This window comes from Oryctolagus cuniculus, chromosome 9, assembly GCF_051225735.1.
Source record: "Oryctolagus cuniculus isolate XC-2025 breed Fujian yellow rabbit chromosome 9, ASM5122573v1, whole genome shotgun sequence".
Classification (NCBI taxonomy): Eukaryota; Metazoa; Chordata; class Mammalia; order Lagomorpha; family Leporidae; genus Oryctolagus; species Oryctolagus cuniculus.
Genome location: NC_142875.1, coordinates 107,343,960 through 107,362,345, shown reverse-complemented (window position 1 = coordinate 107,362,345; position 18,386 = coordinate 107,343,960). Strand labels below are relative to the sequence as shown.

The 18,386-nt window shown below is 39.3% G+C and overlaps 1 pseudogene; it reads left to right on the top strand.

Annotated features, from left to right (window-relative positions):
* Positions 1–5,106: 5,106 nt before the first annotated feature.
* Positions 5,107–12,961, top strand: LOC127491978 (PWWP domain-containing protein 2A pseudogene; annotated as a pseudogene).
* The last annotated feature ends 5,425 nt before the right edge of the window (positions 12,962–18,386 follow it).

Here is an 18,386-nt window from a genome sequence, read left to right as displayed (position 1 = left end):
GAAGGCAGTAGAAGATTGCCCAGGTGCTTAGGTTCCTGCACACACATGGCAGACATGGAAGAAGTTCTTGGCTCCTGGCTTCGGATCGGCCCATTTAGGGAGTGAACCAGCAAACAGAAGATCCCTCTCTATTTCTCCCTCTCTCTGTTATTCTGCCTCACAAATAAATAAATAAATCTTTAACAAATATTTTTCATTAATCAAGTTAGCCAGTGCTTCTATTCATTAAAAAACTTTACAAAACCCCAGCACTAAATTGATAAGGAAGGCTTCTGTATCAATTAGGTTTCTGGCATGAGACATCATTTTATGTTGTTCAAGCTTGTAATGAACGTACGACAGGTTTAATAGAAAAAAAGCAATTACAAATAAAATTTAAGACTAACAAAATTAGGATACTCATCCACTAGCAACAGTGAGAATCCATTACCAGTGCCAAGCATTGGCACTGTTACATTGAATGTTACATTGAAGCTGAAGAGCACTTCTCAATTCAGCTTTTGTGACCTCATGTTGGTGAGTTGAAATGGACCAAGGTTGCCTTGCACTAAGGCAATTCATGCAAATAATCTGGTACTTTCCCTCCTATTTCTCTATGCTGTCCATAGGCCAACTCTTCCATGTAGCCAGATAGCAAGGCAAGCTTGGGGAGCAGAGAAGCAAATGATGGAAAATCGATTAGAAGTGAAATGTTACTAACCAAGAACAGCCAACAGGTTCTACCTGGTTTTGCTACTTTGCAGGCATTGTTGCCCTTCATATAGAAACAACTTCTCTCATCTCCAATGGTAGGGAGCAACAAGGGTTCTTCAGCCAGCATTACAATGGAGTAATATTAGCTCAGTCAAGCCCCCACTTTCTCTTTAAACAAGAAAGAAGAGAAAAGCTGGGGAAGCAGATACTGTGCATAGTCCCTGACTGTGTAACCAGTTATGAGACCAAACCTGATCATCATAATTTCCTTCTTCATTACCTATTCCGTGTTTCTTTTTCCTGCTTAGCTAAGTTATCTGTGATGTGAACCAGAATGTGTTGCCCACCATCAAAAACCCTACCTGCAGAGTATTACCCTAGTTACCCATTGAATCTTATTGACCAAATGAGTACTAGAAAGTTCTGAGTGAATCACTTGTATTCCAGGCATGATTTTCTTTATTCACATTGTGTAGAAGCAGCCCAGTATCTACATGTTAATGAGTGCAATCACACAAACCTGACAGCAAGTCTTCTTTGATTCCTTGTTTACTGTCCTGAAGTTCAAAAGGCTAGAGGAAATCCATAAAGTGGCCTGGCCACATTGTCCGGGTTTTTAATGAGAGTGTCTTCTGCAATGGATTCACTGTAGAAGGAAACTATCAGTGAAAATCAAAGGAAACTTTTAGAATTAAGGGAATCAAATTTGGAATGAAAACTTCTAATATTTCAAACATTTGAGGGAGAGTGTCTGCAAATGTTTCAAATGTTATTATAAAAATCTAACTTGTATGAAAATCCCAGAATCTCGACTCTCAGAAGTAATTCACATTCTTTTCTTATTCAAAGTCTACCCAACTTACTGAGATTATGCCATGACTCTGAAGAACATGCCACCCATTATTCACTGTGGTTAAATTAAGTGAAAAACAAAAGGATTTCTTGTTCTGACCATTGGACTGATTTTTGTTGGATGACTTCTTGCAAAGACAACTTTAAGTGCAATCTGATGCAGGAGATGTTCATTTAAAGACATTGATCCTATTTTAAACAATTATCTGTAAAGCAAGCTACTATTTATCCTATTCTCTTGTCCTAAGTCAATAAGATGATATTGCCTTTGAAGGAGGATATCATTGTCTGTGACACACTGGAGCCCATAACTGAATTTAGAGTTTCCATGCTATATCATTCACAAGACCTTAGATAACAATAAAAATTATTATATAGGGTTATGAGTCAGAAAATGTGACTTTGTTTCTAATAGCTGTTGTAGCCAATTGGCCATAAACTTGATGCTTTTAGCAATATAAATCTAATCTATTATTGCTATTTTTTTTTTGACAGGCAGAGTGGATAGTGAGAGAGACAGAGAGAAAGGTCTTCCTTTTTGCCATTGGTTCACCCTCCAATGGCCACCGCGGCCGGCACGCTGCGGCCAGCACACCACGCTGATCAGAAGCCAGGAGCCAGGTGCTTCTCCTGGTCTCCCATGGGGTGCAGGGCTCAAGTACTTGGGCCATCCTCCACTGCACTCCCTGGCCACAGCAGAGAGCTGGCCTGGAAGAGGGGCAACCGGGACAGAATCTGGCACCCTGACCCGGACTAGAACCCCGTGTGCCGGCGTCACAAGGCGGAGGATTAGCCTAGTGAGCCACGGCACCGCCTTATTGCTATTTTTTAAACATGATTTGATTCCCCAACTCTTGAGGAAATTTAAGTTCCAAAGTCATGGATTGTTGGTACCAACAGAATAGAGGCTTAATCTCATTGTTGCATCTATTCTGTAGGCCTAGGGAAAGGTCCTAGGGTCATTGGGGGAATGTTTTCAGAATTTAATTCTCACTTGACAGCCAGTTATATAAGACTAAGTTGCATCCAGCTATTCTCTATGTGCTTCCTGGTTCACATTTGATCATTTCTCTGCCATTCCTTGGCCTAGCTGGACTGGCAAACTAATGCACCTGCCTGGATTTGGACTATGAACCTTAAAAACCATGAAAGAAAATAAACTGTTTCCTTTATCAGTTAACTACTCTCAACTATTTTAGTTTTAATAATGAAAATATGACTGATACAGTCACAGTTCTGGAGACCAGAAGTTCAGAATTTGTCATCACTGTACTAAAGTCAGAGTGATGACAGGGTCACAGTTCTTTCAGAGGTCCCAGGGTAGAATCTGCTCCCTGTGTCTCCCGGCATCTACAGGAAGCTTCCAGGATCCCTTGTGGTGGGGATGCATCACTTCAACATTCAAGACCAGCATCTTCAAATCTCTCTGTACTGTATCTTCATATCATTTGCTGTGTGAACTCTCCCTCCTTCTTCCTCTTAGAAGGATAGAAGTGATTGCCTCAGGCACCTCTTGGATATTCCATGATAATCTCCACATTTTAAGATTATTCTTAATTACTCAATCCTTTTTCACATAAGGTAATATTTAGTGTCCTGGTTTAGGACCTGATATCTTTGCATGGATTTTTTTTAGCATGCCACAGTAACCAATTAGCAAACATTTAAAAGGTCAAGAAAAAAGTTGCTCTGATTTTCTCAGATAAAAGATCTTTAGGGCAGCTATTACAGGGGCATTCAATGCCTGCAGAGCAAACGTGTTTAATGAGTGACCAGGTATGAAGTCTTAGCTGAGAAGTAAAGACTACAGCTGAAAATCAAAAGAAAATTTTAGAATTAAAGATATTATCATTGAAATGAAAGGGAGGAGAGAACTTCTACTTTGACTATGACCTTGTCTAAATATGATCAGAGTTGGTGAACTCACGAGGCTTCCATAGCCTTGGCAACTCATGACAAGAGCCTAGGGTGATTTCTGATGCCATAAACAAGAGTGTCAATTTGTTAAGTCAACAACAGGAGTCACTGTGCACTTACTCCTCATGTAGCATCTCTGTCCTTAGTGTGCTGTACATTGTGATTTAATGCTATAACTAGTACTCAAACAGTATTTTTCACTTTGTGTTTCTGTGTGGGTGTAAACTGTTGAAATCTTTACTTAATATATAATAAACTGATCTTCTGTATATAAAGAGAACTGAAAATGAATCTTGATGTGAATGGAAGGGGAGAGGTAGAAGGAAAGGGGAGGGTTGCGGGTGGGAGGGAAGTTATGGGGTGGAGGAAGCCATTGTAATCCATAAGCTGTACTTTGGAAATTTATATTCATTAAATAAAAGTTAAAAAAGAAATGAAAACTTCTAATATTTCACATTTATGAAGAAAGTGTCTGAAAAATTTTCAAATGTAGTTATAAAAATATGACTTTCCCAAAAATCCAAGAAACTCAGCAAACCTGAAGAAGGATGAATAAAAGGAAAAACCACTTACTCACAAATCTTTTCAGTTGCCCAGACTTTCATGAGTCTTACCTCCAGGAGCCCTACTTGTTCTCACAGTGGGAGCTAGAGGGAAAAAAACCCATGGTGTTTCTGCCAGGGGAGGGAAAAGAAGCGTCCTTGAAATACTGGCAGGACACATTCTTAACAAGACATGCCTGCCACCCCAGATCCTAACTGGGTTTATTTTACTAGTGCTTAACCAACCTGAGAATGGAGTAACTCCAATCTCCAGCTTGCTCCATTCCCAGATCTGCCTAAACTTCCTGTCTCACTGGAGAAGGAGAGGAGACAGAGAAATATTTTTGAAGGTAACATCATTAAAAGATGACCTCTATTGAGCTATGAAAGGCTGTCCCCAACATGCACATTAGCAGGCTCCTGCATGATGACAAAAGATCAAACTGAAAAGATTGAAAACCTTAGACCATATTTAAGGAATCTCTAGGGCCACTAAAAGACACAGTGAAGATTAAAGAAAAAACAAGGACACCAGACAACATATTAACTTCACACACATACAGCTATAGAAAACAGTGAAAGCCTGATTCCTGGTCAAATAACAAAAGCCTTACACTGAAGTTCTATTTGCCTTCGTTCCATTGAGTTCATATATCATATAAAGATTTGAATAAGAATTGTAAGAGAAACTAAAAGGCAAAAACACAGTTTGAAGAAACAGAGAAAACATCAGAACCAGAATTAGGTATGGCAGATATCTTGGCAATATAAGACTAAGATTTAAAACAACTATGATTGTAAGTTAAGGGCACAAGTGAGAAAAATAGATAACATGCAAGAACTATTAGATAATGTAAGCACAGAAGTATAAGCCTTAAGAAACAAGTGAAATATTATAAATAAAAAGTATGGTACAGAAATTAAGAATGCTTTTAACGGGTTCAATATTAAACTATATATGACCAAGGAAAGAATATATGACCTTTTAAAAAGGCAAATAGAAACTTTCAAAGCTGAAACACCCAGAGAAAAAAGAATTTAAAAGTTGGAACAGAATAGCTTAGAGCTATGAGATGATTACAAAAGGTATAGAGTATACATAATGGGGATTCCAGAAAGAGAAAGGAGAGAATTCTCCAAAAGTAAATACCAACAAGAAACCACAGATACAAGAAGCTCAGACAACATCAAACAGAATAAATAAGAAAAAAATTAAACCCACATATACCATATTCAAACCTCAGAAAATCAAAGAAAAATTTGAGAGAAACTACAGATGGGGGAGGGGAATTACTTTACCTATAGAAGACTGAAATTTTTTTTGCAGAAACCATGAAAGAAGACAATGGATAAAAGTTTTTAGATGTGGAATGAAAAGAAAGAATGTCCACTTACAATTCTGCACTCAGTGAAATTATCACTCACAAAGGAAAGAAAGTAAGACTTTTTCAAACAAACAAAAAAGGAGAGGAAATTGTGGCTAGTACAATTACCTTGCAAGATATGTAATGAAGTTATTGATCGAGAAGGAAAATTATATAGATCAGAAAATAAAATTTGCATAAAGAAAAGGTGATTTTAGATTTCTTATTCTTCATTGACTTAACAAACACAAGTTTGTGCAAAATGCAGGTAACAACAACATATTTAGTTACCATATCTTATGCATAAGTAATGTCAATGGCAAGAATGTTATTAAGGAGGGAAAAGAAACTGGGAGTACTCTGACAAAATACTTGCACTAACTGTGAGAGGGCATAGTGTTGTTTAAAAGTGGACTTGTATTAGTTGTAAATGTGTTTGCTGAACTCTAGGCAGACCCTAAAGAAATTTTTGAAGTAGAATATTTGGTGTGCGAAGAGAGGAGAGAAACTGAATACATGTGTTGGCTAATCACACTGCAACCCTTAAATGTTTATATTTAATAATAATAATAAAGCAGTGATTTCAATAAATACATAAGAATGGCAAATGAACACATGAAAAAGACACTCATCATCATTAGCCATTAGGAAAATGCACACAAAACTCACAATGAGATAACACTACTTAAGAGAATGGCCTGAACTTTGAAAAACTGTTTGTATCATACATTGGAAAGAATATGGTAGAACTGGCATGTCATGTACTACTGGAGGAAATGTAAAGTGGCACAGTTACTTAAGAAAGTTAATGGGTTTCTTAAAAATTCAAACATGTGTCTACCATATGGCTCAACTATCCCTGTCTCAGGTATTTACCCCTCAAAAAGGAAATATGGGTTTATGTAAATAACTGTTCATTCATGGTCGTGGAAGCTTAATTTAAACATTGGAAGGCCTGCGCCGCAGCTCAATAGGCTAATCCTCCACCTAGCGGCACCGGCACCCCGGGTTCTAGTCCCGGTCGGGGCGCCAGATTCTGTCCCGGTTGCCCCTCCTCCAGGCCAGCTCTCTGCTGTGGCCTGGAAGGCAGTGAAGGATGGCCCAAGTGCTTGGGCCCTGCACCCCATGGGAGACCAGGAGAAGCACCTGGCTCCTGGCTTCTGATCAGCGTGGTGCGCTGGCCGCAGCACGCCAGCCGCGGTGGCCATTGGAGGGTGAACCAACGGCAAAGGAAGACCTTTCTCTCTGTCTCTCTCACTATCCACTCTGCCTGTCAATAAATAAATAAATAAATAAATAAACATTGGCAATAATCCCAAATGCATACCAGCAGATGAGTAGATAAATGGTGCTGTTCAGCAACAAGTAGTCATCAACTGTTGATACACGACAACCCTAAATGACAGCAATTATGCTAAGTTAAAGTCAAGAAAAAAAAGAGTCCTCCCTGTGTATTTCTCGTCATTCAAAATTCTGGAAAATTCAACCAAATCTATAGTCACAGACCAGAGATTACTTGGGAATGGAAGTGGGCACAAGGTCTGAACAGAACAGATTACAAGGGGGCATAAGCAAATTTTTGGAAGTGATAAATATATTTCTATACTTATTGTACCTATGATTTCATAGGCATATACATTGGTCAAATCTTTTCAAATAAACATTCTAAGCATGTGTAGTTTATTCTATATACATTATAAGATATAAAGCTTATTTTAAAAATAGGTCTCCCCAGAAGGAGTTAAAGATACAGCGTTAGTTATGTCCAGAGTCTATGCTGCTTGGTTGGTGCCAATGCTCCCCTCATTTTATTTGGCAATTCCATCTCATGCATTGTTTTGCTTCTTTTCTGTCCACTGGTCTATTTTTCTGTCCTCACTTCAATATTACTTACCTACCCAAATAAATTTTAATCTATAATTATGAAAAATAGTCATTTACCAAATCAAAATCCATTTGCTTCATGTTCACTTTATTATTAATTTGGTTACTTCTATTTATTTCAAAGTTATAGAGACAGAGAGAGACAGAGAGAGATCTTTCATCTACTGGCTCACTCTCCAAACACCCTCAATAACAGAGCCTGGTCAGGCCAAAGCTAGGAGCTTAGAACCCAATCTGGTCTCCAATATGGTTGGCAGGGACACAAGAACTTGAGATATCACACACTGCCATCCCGGATACACATCAGCAGGAAACCAAAATTGGAAGCAGAGGCAGAAATTGAACCCAGAAACTTCAATACAGAATGTGGGCATTTCAAGAGGTGTCTTAGCTATTACATCAAATAACCATCCATCCTTCATGTTCTCTTTTTTGGTTTTGAATATTTCCTAGATTTATTTATTTTGCTATACAGAAAATTTCTTGATTCATCCTTTCCCAAGAAAGTATGATAGATAATAAGCCTTCGTGAATCAAGCATAGTTGACTGATTTGGGTAAGTACCTAAGTTGTTGTTGTACTCACTACCAGCCATTGAAGGATGAAGACATCAATTGTTGAGGTTGACTTCTTCTGAGAGGAGGAGCATGGTGGGAGCAAGAGGCGCGGAGTCACCACACAGACCCCAGGAGTTGGGTGAAAGCAGGCCTGAGGCGAGCAGCCTGCAGACTCATTTATTTTAGTTGCTACAGCTGCTTATATAGCCAAGGCAGCCAATCCAGTCAAGGGGCAGTCTATGACCTAACCAATCACAGCCTGTTGCCAGGCAGGTTCCAAAGCCATCCAATCACAGCCTGTTGCCAGGCAGTTTCTGTTGTAAGCAGCCATCTTGGCATGACCTTTTCACCTTAGCAGACATCTTGGCATGAACTTTTCACCTTAGCGGACATCTTGGCATGAACTTTTCACTTCCTCATTCCGCCACATTTGATAATAATAAGCCTTCATCAATCAAGCATAGTTGACTGATTTGGGTAAATACCCTAAGTTATTGTTGTATTCACTAACAGCCATTGAAGGATGAAAACATCAATACTTTGATTTTAGTAATTATGTTGATCAGCATGGCTGGTAATATTCTTTTTATAAATGTAACATTTTCTTGCACAATCAACATTATTAGCATTTACTGTTAGAGTATTTATGTGTCGAAGAAGATACTAATTTTCAAATGTCATTTCTTAGACAAAATTTCATTATCACAACTTAAAAATATATGTGTGATGATTCAGTAAACACAAAAATCCTGTGATAGATGTAGAGGTTTTAAATCATAAGGTGTGACTTTTTCTAAAATGAAGGGACAGTCATGCCAATGAATGATTACAGATGGGGAAGAGGTAGAAAGGGCACTAAAGGCAGGATGTAGAAGGGCACATTCTTTCAAGAAATTCTTAAGTGTCTCCAGTTTCCTATGACTCAGATTAATGTGCAGATGGCAGGAGGCCACAGCTCCTGCCTCCTAGAGGTAGCTAGCATTTCACACACTAAGAGACCCTGTTTCCTCTGAGCTAATTTCTTGTCCACAAAACAGGGCACTAGCAGTTTGTGCAATTTAACAATGAGAATAGCCAATGTATATTTTAAATTACATAAGTGGGCTCTGATATAATTGGAATTTTCACTAGATATATGAGTCTAACTGATAATAATTACTTCAACTAACAAAAACTATCATTGGTAAGAAGTCACCAACCATTTAATTTCTGCATGTTGTTTCAGTAATGCCCTTTGTTATGTATCCTGTTATCCTGAACTGCTCCTTCATGGTTATTCTCCCTTTTCTTTTACCGTTTTTCTAGGAAACATTTTGTGATTGTACTCATCCCCACAATATTTTATTCTCTTAAGATTCGGGCCTTTGCTTACCTGGCGATCACAAACCCCACAATATTGCCTCAGATTGTTAACACTGTGATTAGTGACTTACACAACAGACCTCTTAACTGAACTTGATAATCATGTACCAAAATATCTGTGTGACATCCGCACAGAATCCAAATGTCCACTAGTTTTATCAAGCTTGAATCTAAAACTGAACACCAGACGCTCCCTGTGAGAGTGATCTATGGCTCAGTCCTTAATAACAGTGGGCCAGAGATCGTGACTTCTCTTTCCCTCACACATTTGCATGGTTAGGTCTGGAATCTGGGCACTTTTCCCCAGCACCAGTCCTAACTCTCTTGATCAAACTGCCATCATCTCTCACTGGGATGACCCCAACAGACTCTCAACTTGACTCTCCACTTCCTCTCTATATCCCCTATACACTGTCTAATACCAGTGGAGTGTTCAGAGTGACCCTTTCAAAGAAGACACGTGCTCTCATCATTTCCCTGCACAAAACCCCTCCAGAAGCTTCTCTCACTTAAGAAACCAAAAATCTTACAATAGCTTATAATTACTGTATGAGCTCATCCTTCTTACTTCTCTGACCTTCTTCTCTCTCGTTATTCACTTTGCTCCAGCACCACAGGTCCTTTTGCTGTTTCCCCAAGCAAATCAAATGCACTCCCCTCTTCACATCAACTAGTTTCCTTCCAGGGTGCTACCCCATCAGAGAACTCTTAGATCACTCACTCACCTCCTGTAAGTCTTTGTACAAATACCACCATTCCATGGAGATTGTTCCTGACCGCCATTTAAAGCAGTGAAAGCTCTTCCTCTAATTCCCTCCTCGCCCTGAAACACACACACACACACACACACACAGGCACCCCTTAAGAAAGTGAGAACTTACAGAGTACCTCATAGAATTTATCATTTTCTGGTGTTCAAGTCCTTACTTTATGTGTCTTGTTGTCTCCACCACCACTACTACCCTTGGATTATACACAAAACACACACACACACACACACACACATACCCGGTATGTGTGTATACATATATATTATAAAGAAGACATTTCATACATATAAAGAGATATTTTGGTATCTTTTATTAATTGCTATAGTTTCCACTCCTAGTAAATGCACAGCACCTAATGAGCAGTCAATAAACAGTGTGGTAAACAGTTCGTAGTCTTCATATTGTCTGCCCCAGATTACTTATGTTTAATGATAATAAGTGTATTTAGCCATTTCCAACAAATTTGTGCTATTTTTTTCTTTTCTTTTGTTTCTTTTTTTTTTTTTTTTTGGACAGGCAGAGTGGACAGTGAGAGAGAGAGAGAGAGAAAAAGGTCCTCCTTTTTCCGTTGGTTCACCCTCCAAAGGCCACTGCGGACGGTGCACCGTGATGATCCGAAGCCCAGAGCCAGGTGCTTCTCCTGGTCTCCCATGCGGGTGCAGGGTCCAAGGACTTGGGCCATCCTCCACTGCACTCCTGGGCCACAGCAAAGAGCTGGACTGAAAGATGAGCAACCAAGACAGAATCCGGCGCCCCGACCAGGACTAGAACAGATAACAGTATAACTTTACACTTTTATACACATTATTCAGCCTGTTTGCCTGGACTTTCTTATGTTCTGACAGAGGAACAGCTAGATTTTGGCACAATTTTTTTTTCCCTCTCCTCAATCCACACCTGCCAACACTACCTGTATCAGCGAAACTTGCTATTTTACTATGTTTGGAAAGACCTCCCATTAAAGAACATGGAAAGAAATAATGCCTTTGGGTCTGATTATTTAGAGCTCTAGGATTTGCATTTGGTTGTCATCTAACAATTGGTTTCAAATAGAATTAAGGACATTTCTCTAAGTCTCCGATCATCTTTTCGGGTATTGGCCTGTTATCTATGAATCAATTATTAGAAAACCTGAGGAAGGAGAATATGAAATGCAATGCTACAGGTTCTTGGAAAGTTTTGAGCCATCCAGCCATTTCCAATTATGTCTATGATCTTTTTTTATAATACAACCCTAAAACTGTATTTTATTTGTGATTGATGAAGTTTTGTGAAAAAATGAGAATTACTAGCACTACACATAACATCAAGGATAACTTTTTATCTACAGGAGACTCTCATCAGGTACTGGTTATATTCAACTTCCAACACACCTATAACAAACAGAATGGGGACTAATTTTTCCACTATGCAGAGAAGCAATGAATCTTCCACATCTTTGTGACTCAGTGACAGATGTCAAAAATGGGGGGGGGGGGCGCTGATGTACATCTAATTAAAGACATAAAAATCTCCAGGTATTAAAAAAAATGGGCAAAGATGGCTACCTTACAATTACAAATCTTCATCAAAACATACCTTAAAAATAAGAAAAAACAAGCCTCAAATATGGAGATATATAATTTCAGAAAATTGAACAACTCAAGCAAAAAAATACATAAAAGAACCCACATCAAAAATGAATGCTATTAAATATGCCCCAGACAAGTCTTACATGATACATGTAAAAGCAGTGTCATTGCTGAGAAAATGAAACTTAAAAAGGTAGTGACGTAAGTGATTCTTCAAAATCTGAGGACAAAGAGCAGAGAAATGAAAGTGTAACTACTGTGAATAAAAAAACTGAAAACTAACCATACAGTGGCCGGGAAAACCCAAAATGAAGAGCAGAAAAGAAATTCCATGGTTAAAATTTCAAATATTGCTCACAGCAGAGGCAGAGTAGTAAAAGTTTCTGTTCAGGGAAATGCAGCAAAAGCTCAACTAAGTACTAAAGTGCTCCAGAGTAAGAACAAGGATCACGAGAAAGTGCTGACAACTGCCCTAGAAAAGGCACGGAAGAAGCAAAGTGAAATCTCTGCTTCCAAGGGCACATTCAAAAATCCATTTCAAGGTCGGTATCAGAACCCTAGATCAGGTTCCTTTTCTCCCAGGGTTCCTTTAAAACCACAAAGGAAGAGGAGCAAAGAAAATTACTCTTTGTAGCCAGGATTTTGGCAAAATGCAGAGGACAAGAAGGCACCTACACCCCAGCCTGGCTGCACCGCCACCCACTCAGCAGGTCTCAACAATTCGCAGCTCTAACATCAGACCACGGTGAGCCCCTACAGCTCTGACCACTGTGGATTCAGACTGGGAGCACTGAAGCTAACAGTGAACAGGGCAGCACAGAGCCAGTAGCAGGCTGCCGGTCTCGTGGACCTGTGCCACAATGACAGAGAAGACCAGAGCATCAGGACTGAATGAAACTGGAGGTTTCTGTGCTGCTCTTCGAAGTCAATGTCATGGCAGAGGTTAAAACCAACAGTCTGTAAGGGGTCACTTGCAGATTGTGCTATGTTAAGACAAAGAAAAGGTATTAGGGAATACTTTATAACAAACTATTGCAGTGAATTACGGGAGAGATGAGGAGAAAAGCAATGTGAAATACACACAACAACTCCACTGCACTCTGTGTATGAAGGATGTGAAATTCCTGTCAGTACAATTTCAAGGCACGGGATGATGCAGATGTTGAAGTATTTTTCATACTTGAACTTTGTGCTTTCTCCAAGGTTTAGGTCAGTTCATACAGGAGCAAAGATATTTCTCAAATGGCTCTACTGTGAAACAGCAATAGCCACATTTGCTAAGATCAATGTTTCCTTCCGTGTCACTAGAAACAGCAGGAAGAGTGGTTCAACATAGAGAGAATGGCAAAGTGCCCCAGCCTACCGCAACCCACCCCACCAACAAGACACGGATCTTTTCTTTCTTGAATTCAACAGGGCTGTATTTTGGGAAAAGATGGAGGGAGGTAGGACAGGAGGGAGAAAGGAAGGGAGGGAGGGAAGGGAAGAAACAGAAAAGAAAAGATGGGGAAAATAAAAAACATGTTTCACATAAAAGCAAGCATGGAAATCCAGTGAAAAAGGAAAGATCCTAAGCTCATTGAAGATCAGGTGAATGCAAATCAAGACTCTGGGGAGAGAGACCAGTGCTGTGGCATAGCAGTTAAGCTGCTGCCTGTGACTCCTGCATCGCCTATAAAGCTCAGGTTGGAGGTTGGAGTCCTGGTTGCTCCACTTCCAATCCAGCTCACAGTATTTCTTAGATACACACTTATGACTAGAATTGCTGAGACTTGCCCATCTTTAGAGGACTACACCAAACTTTCCAAAGTGTGATACCAATTTATACTTCCTTTAAAGTACATAAAAGACAGTATAGTCCCATGTACTTTCACTACTTGGTAAAGCTTTTGCTTAGCTATAATTTAAAAAATAATTTCCTGTATATACTATTTTATTTCCCTTTTTGTTTCTTCTATGACGCAAGGTTCATTCAGGAGCGTGCTGTTCAGTCTCCGTGTGTTTGCATATTTTCTAGAGATTTTTAAGTTGTTCGTTTCCAGCTTCATTCCATTGTGGTCAGAAAAGATACATGATTTCTATTGTTTTAAATATGCTGAGACTTGCTTTGTGGCCTAACATATGGTCTATCCTAAAAAACATTCCATGCACTGATGAAAAGGATGTGTATTCTTGAACTGTGGGATAAAAGATTCTGTAGATAGAAGTTGGGTCCGTTTGGACCATAGTATATTGCAAAAAATATAATTTCAGTTCACCCTATAATCATAGGCATAATGCTCCAGTAACCCTAATATTCAGCATGTAAAAAGTAGGAAGACCACAGTTCCACAGGCATATAAACAAGGGTTAAAAACAATCATATCACAAGATGTTTGTTTCAGTGTTATGTGCTTTTTTGTGTTCTGTTCCAAACTACCATATATCAGAGGAAACACATATGATATTTTTCTTTTTGAGACTGATTATTTCACTAAGTCTAATAGTTTCCAGTTGCATCCATTTGGTTGGCAAAAAAAAGGATTTCATCCATTTTTACAACTGAGTGGTAGTCCATACCATATAGATGCCACTATTTCTTTATCCAGTCATTAGTTGATGGGCATCTGGGTTGATTCCATATCTTAGCTATTGTGGATTGAGCTGAAAAAAACATACAGGTACAGATAACTCTTTCATATGCTGATTTTATTTCATTTGATAAATTCCCAGGAGTGGTATGGCTGGGTTAAATATTAGATCTATTTTGAGATTTGTGATGAATCTACATACCGTTTTCCACAATGGCTGTACTACTTTATATTCCCATCTATTGGGGATTAGGGTACATTTCCCCACATCTTTGCCATCATTCATTGTTTATTGATTTCTGTATGGAAGAAATTCTAACTGGGTTGAGCTGAAACCTCATTGTGTTTTGGTTGTTTTTGTTTTGTTTTGCATTTCCCTGATGGTTAATGATCCTGAGCATTTCTTCATGTGCCTGTTAGCCACTTGAATTTCCTTTTTGTGAAAAATGCCTATTCAAGACCTTTGCTCATTTCTTAACTGGATTCTTTGTTTTGTGTTGAGTTTCTTGAGCTCTTTATAGATCCTGGATATTAATACTTTATCACTTTCACAATTTGCAAATATTTTCTCCCATTCTGTCAGTTACCTCTTGATTTTACTGAATGTTTACTTTGCAGTAAATCTGCGCTGATCCAAAGCCAGGAGCCAGGTGCTTCTTCCTGGTCTCCCATGTGGGTGCAGGGCCCAAGCACTTGGGCCATCTTCCACTGCCTTCCTGAGCCACAGCAGAGAGCTGGATTGGAAGAGGAGCAACCAGGACAGAATCTGGTGCCCCAACCGGGACTAGAACCTGGAGTGCTGGTGCTGCAAGTGGAGGTTTAGCCTAGTGAGCTGTGGCGCCAGCCATAGAGTCTTTATACTTTTTATAGATGTATGCAAAATCAATAACCTATGGAGAGACCATTTAACTCCCCCTTTCCTGAGTTTGATGCCCTTTACCTCTTGACTGTTTTTAATCTCTTAATTAATTTGCTCATATATTGGATAAAAGTGATAAAAGTGTCTGCCTTGTGTTGTTCCTGAATTTAGAGTAAAAGCTTTCAATCATTTACTATTGAATGTATTAGCTGTGGGCTTATCATATATGACCATGACTGTATTGACATGTATTTCTTTTATACAAAATTTATAGAAAGATTTTGTCATGGAAAGATGTTGAATAACGTCCAGCACTCTTTCTGTCCTCAATGATATATCTTATGGTCTTTGTATTAATTCTGTTAATTGGTGCATCAAATTTTTTTTTTTTTTTTTTTTTTTTTTTTGGCAGGCAGAGTGGACAGTGAGAGAGAGAGACAGAGAGAGAAAGGTCTTCCTTTGCCGTTGGTTCACCCTCCAATGGCCGCCGCTGCAGCCGGCGCACCGCGCTGATCCGATGGCAGGAGCCAGGATCCAGGTGCTTTTCCTGGTCTCCCATGGGGTGCAGGGCCCAAGCACCTGGGCCATCCTCCACTGCACTCCCTGGCCATAGCAGAGAGCTGGCCTGGAAGAGGGGCAACCGGGACAGAATCCGGCGCCCCGACCGGGACTAGAACCCGGTGTGCCGGCGCCGCAAGGTGGAGGATTAGCCTATTGAGCCACGGCGCCGGCCGCATCAAATTTTTTGATTTGAATATGTGGAAACATCTTTTTATCCCAATAATTAATCATTCTTGAAGTGGTTAACAATTTTAATGTGTTGTTTCATTCCCTTTGCTGATATTTTACTGACTTTTTTTTTCTTTTTTCAATCTATGCTTGTAAGGTTTATTCCACTGCAATTTTTTTTTCTTATGATATCCTTGTCTGGACAATGTTAGAGTAACATTGGCTTTTTAAATAAATTTTTAACTGCCTCTTTCTCTTCTTGTTTTGTATTTGGGGAAAACATAAGTTTTAGTTCTTTAAATGGAAGAATTCAGTATTAAAGCCATGAGGAGTGGGCTTTTATTTGATGGGATATTTTCAAGTATTGACTCAAACTCCCTTCTATTTGTCCATTTGAATTTTCTATTTCTTCAAGTTTCAATGTTTGCAGATTGAATGTTTCTAAGTATTTATTCATTTCTTCTATGTTATATAATTTCTTGACACATATTGTTAATTTGGTCATGTGTGATTACTTGTATTTCTGTTCTATCAGTATAATGCATCTGTTTTCATTTCTGGATTTATTTATTATAATACTCTATCTCTTCTCTTAGTTATCCTGCCTAATATTCTGTTATACTTCAATTTTTTATTTGTGTTAAGATATTTTTGACTCCCCTTTTGATTTCTTCTGTGACTTATCAGTTATTTAGGAGCATACCATTTAATCATTGTATATTGATGAATCTTCCTGTTTTCTTTCTGCTATCACTTCCTGGTTTTATACCATTGTGGTCATTTCTACTTGATAAAGTCCAATGTCTGGATGTTCTCTCCACTGTTGAAAGTAGAGTTCTGATATTCTCTACCTTTACTGTCAACATCTCCCTATAATAGATTTAGAATTCTTAAGATTTATTTATTAATTTGAATGACAGATTTACAGAGAGAGAAGGAGAGACAGTGTGAAAGATCTTTCTTCTGTTGGTTCACACCCCCAAATGGCCACAAGAGCCTTTTTGAGTTAAAGTATATTTTATATGATAAAAATACAGCAGTTCTTCACTTTATTAAATTTCTCAATACATTCATGTATTGTTCTCTTAATTTCATTAGTTGTCTATATATGGTTCTTATATCCATTTGATTTTCTTTAAGATAATTATTTTAAATTTTCATTCAAGTAATTTGTACATCTCTATTTCTTTGGGGTTGGTTGTTAGAACTTTTTTATAAAAATGTATTCATTCATTATTCATTTACTTGAAGGGCAGAGAACCAGGAAAAGAGAGAGACAGAGAGACAAAAAGACAGATCTCTTATCCACTGATTAACTTTACAAATGCTTAGAGCAGCTGGACGTGGACCAGAATGAAGCCAGGATCTGAAACTCAACCCAAGACTTCCACACTAGTGGCAGAGACTCAACCAGCTGAGCCACCTGCTGCCTCAGAGAGTATACATTAACAAAAAGACAGAATTAGGATCCAGAGCTGGAATTCAAACTCAGGCACTTTACTTAGTTTTAGAGCATTATTGTATTCTTTTGATGACATCATGTTTGCCTGATTCGTCATTATCCAAATGAACTTGTATGTGCCCTCAAAGGAGCAACACCTCTCCAGTCTTTACAGACTGGTTTCAGTAGGTTAAGATCTTCCTCTTATATTTCTATTCTGATGATATTATCCCCAAGAGAACACTGAATGGAATAAGAGCTAAGTCAAGGGCTTTAGGGGTTTGGATATCATGGCTGTCTGTTCCCTGCAAAAACAGGACTATCTTCAACTCCTTGATCCACAGGGCTGGTGCAAGGATGAGGGTCCACTTCAGGATATGCAGATAATAAACCTTTAACTAGGTATGTGGAGCGGGTGTGACTTTTCTAGGTACCTGGGACAGCTCCCACTGGATCCCTGGGTCCATCCTTGAGAGACAGCATTGCCCTAATCCATGACTAAGAGAGGTCTCTGACTGACTCACAGGGCTTCTTCACAGCTAAAACCATGTCTATTTCTGGAGTCATGGGAAGACTCCTGGTGGGCAGACCTACTTTCAGACTGAGATAGAGAATGACTCATACCAAATTACAGGGCCATTTCAGGACCCACCGTGGGATCAAGTTCAACAGATCACACTACAGAAGAACTAATCATTGTGTCTCCTTCTGTGTGCTTACTGTGCTGTCAATCTGCAGCTGAGACAGGCAGGAGCCCAGATTCTAGGCCTGTCCTTGTTGCGTTCTGTTTCTATAAGAAAATAACTGAGGTTGGCTAATTTATAAAGAAAAGAAAAGCTCATGGTTCTGGTGTTGTCATTGGCTTGGCTTCTGACGGTTGCCCTTTGCTGCTCCTTGCATGGAGGGAAGGAGCAAGAAGTATGTGCGGAAGTGAGGAGCTCACACTGAAAGAAACAAAGCAAGCGAGCAAGCCAAGGATACTGACACACTTTAGAACAGCTTGTTCTTCAGTAACTCATTCAGCCTCATGGAGGCAACATTAATGCTTTCATGAAGCTGGAGCTCCTATTACCCATTTACTTCCCACTTGCTACCCCAATCCCCCAGTGGGCTGCCCACATCTCACGTCAGAGTGATGGTTAAAGTCTGTACTGCTGTGCTTCCCATCTGGCTTCCTGGGAAGGCAGTGGATGATGGCCCAAGTGCTTGCATCTCTCTTGCCTTTCATGTGGGAGACCTGGATAGGGTTCTGGGCTCGTGGCTTCAGCCTGGCCC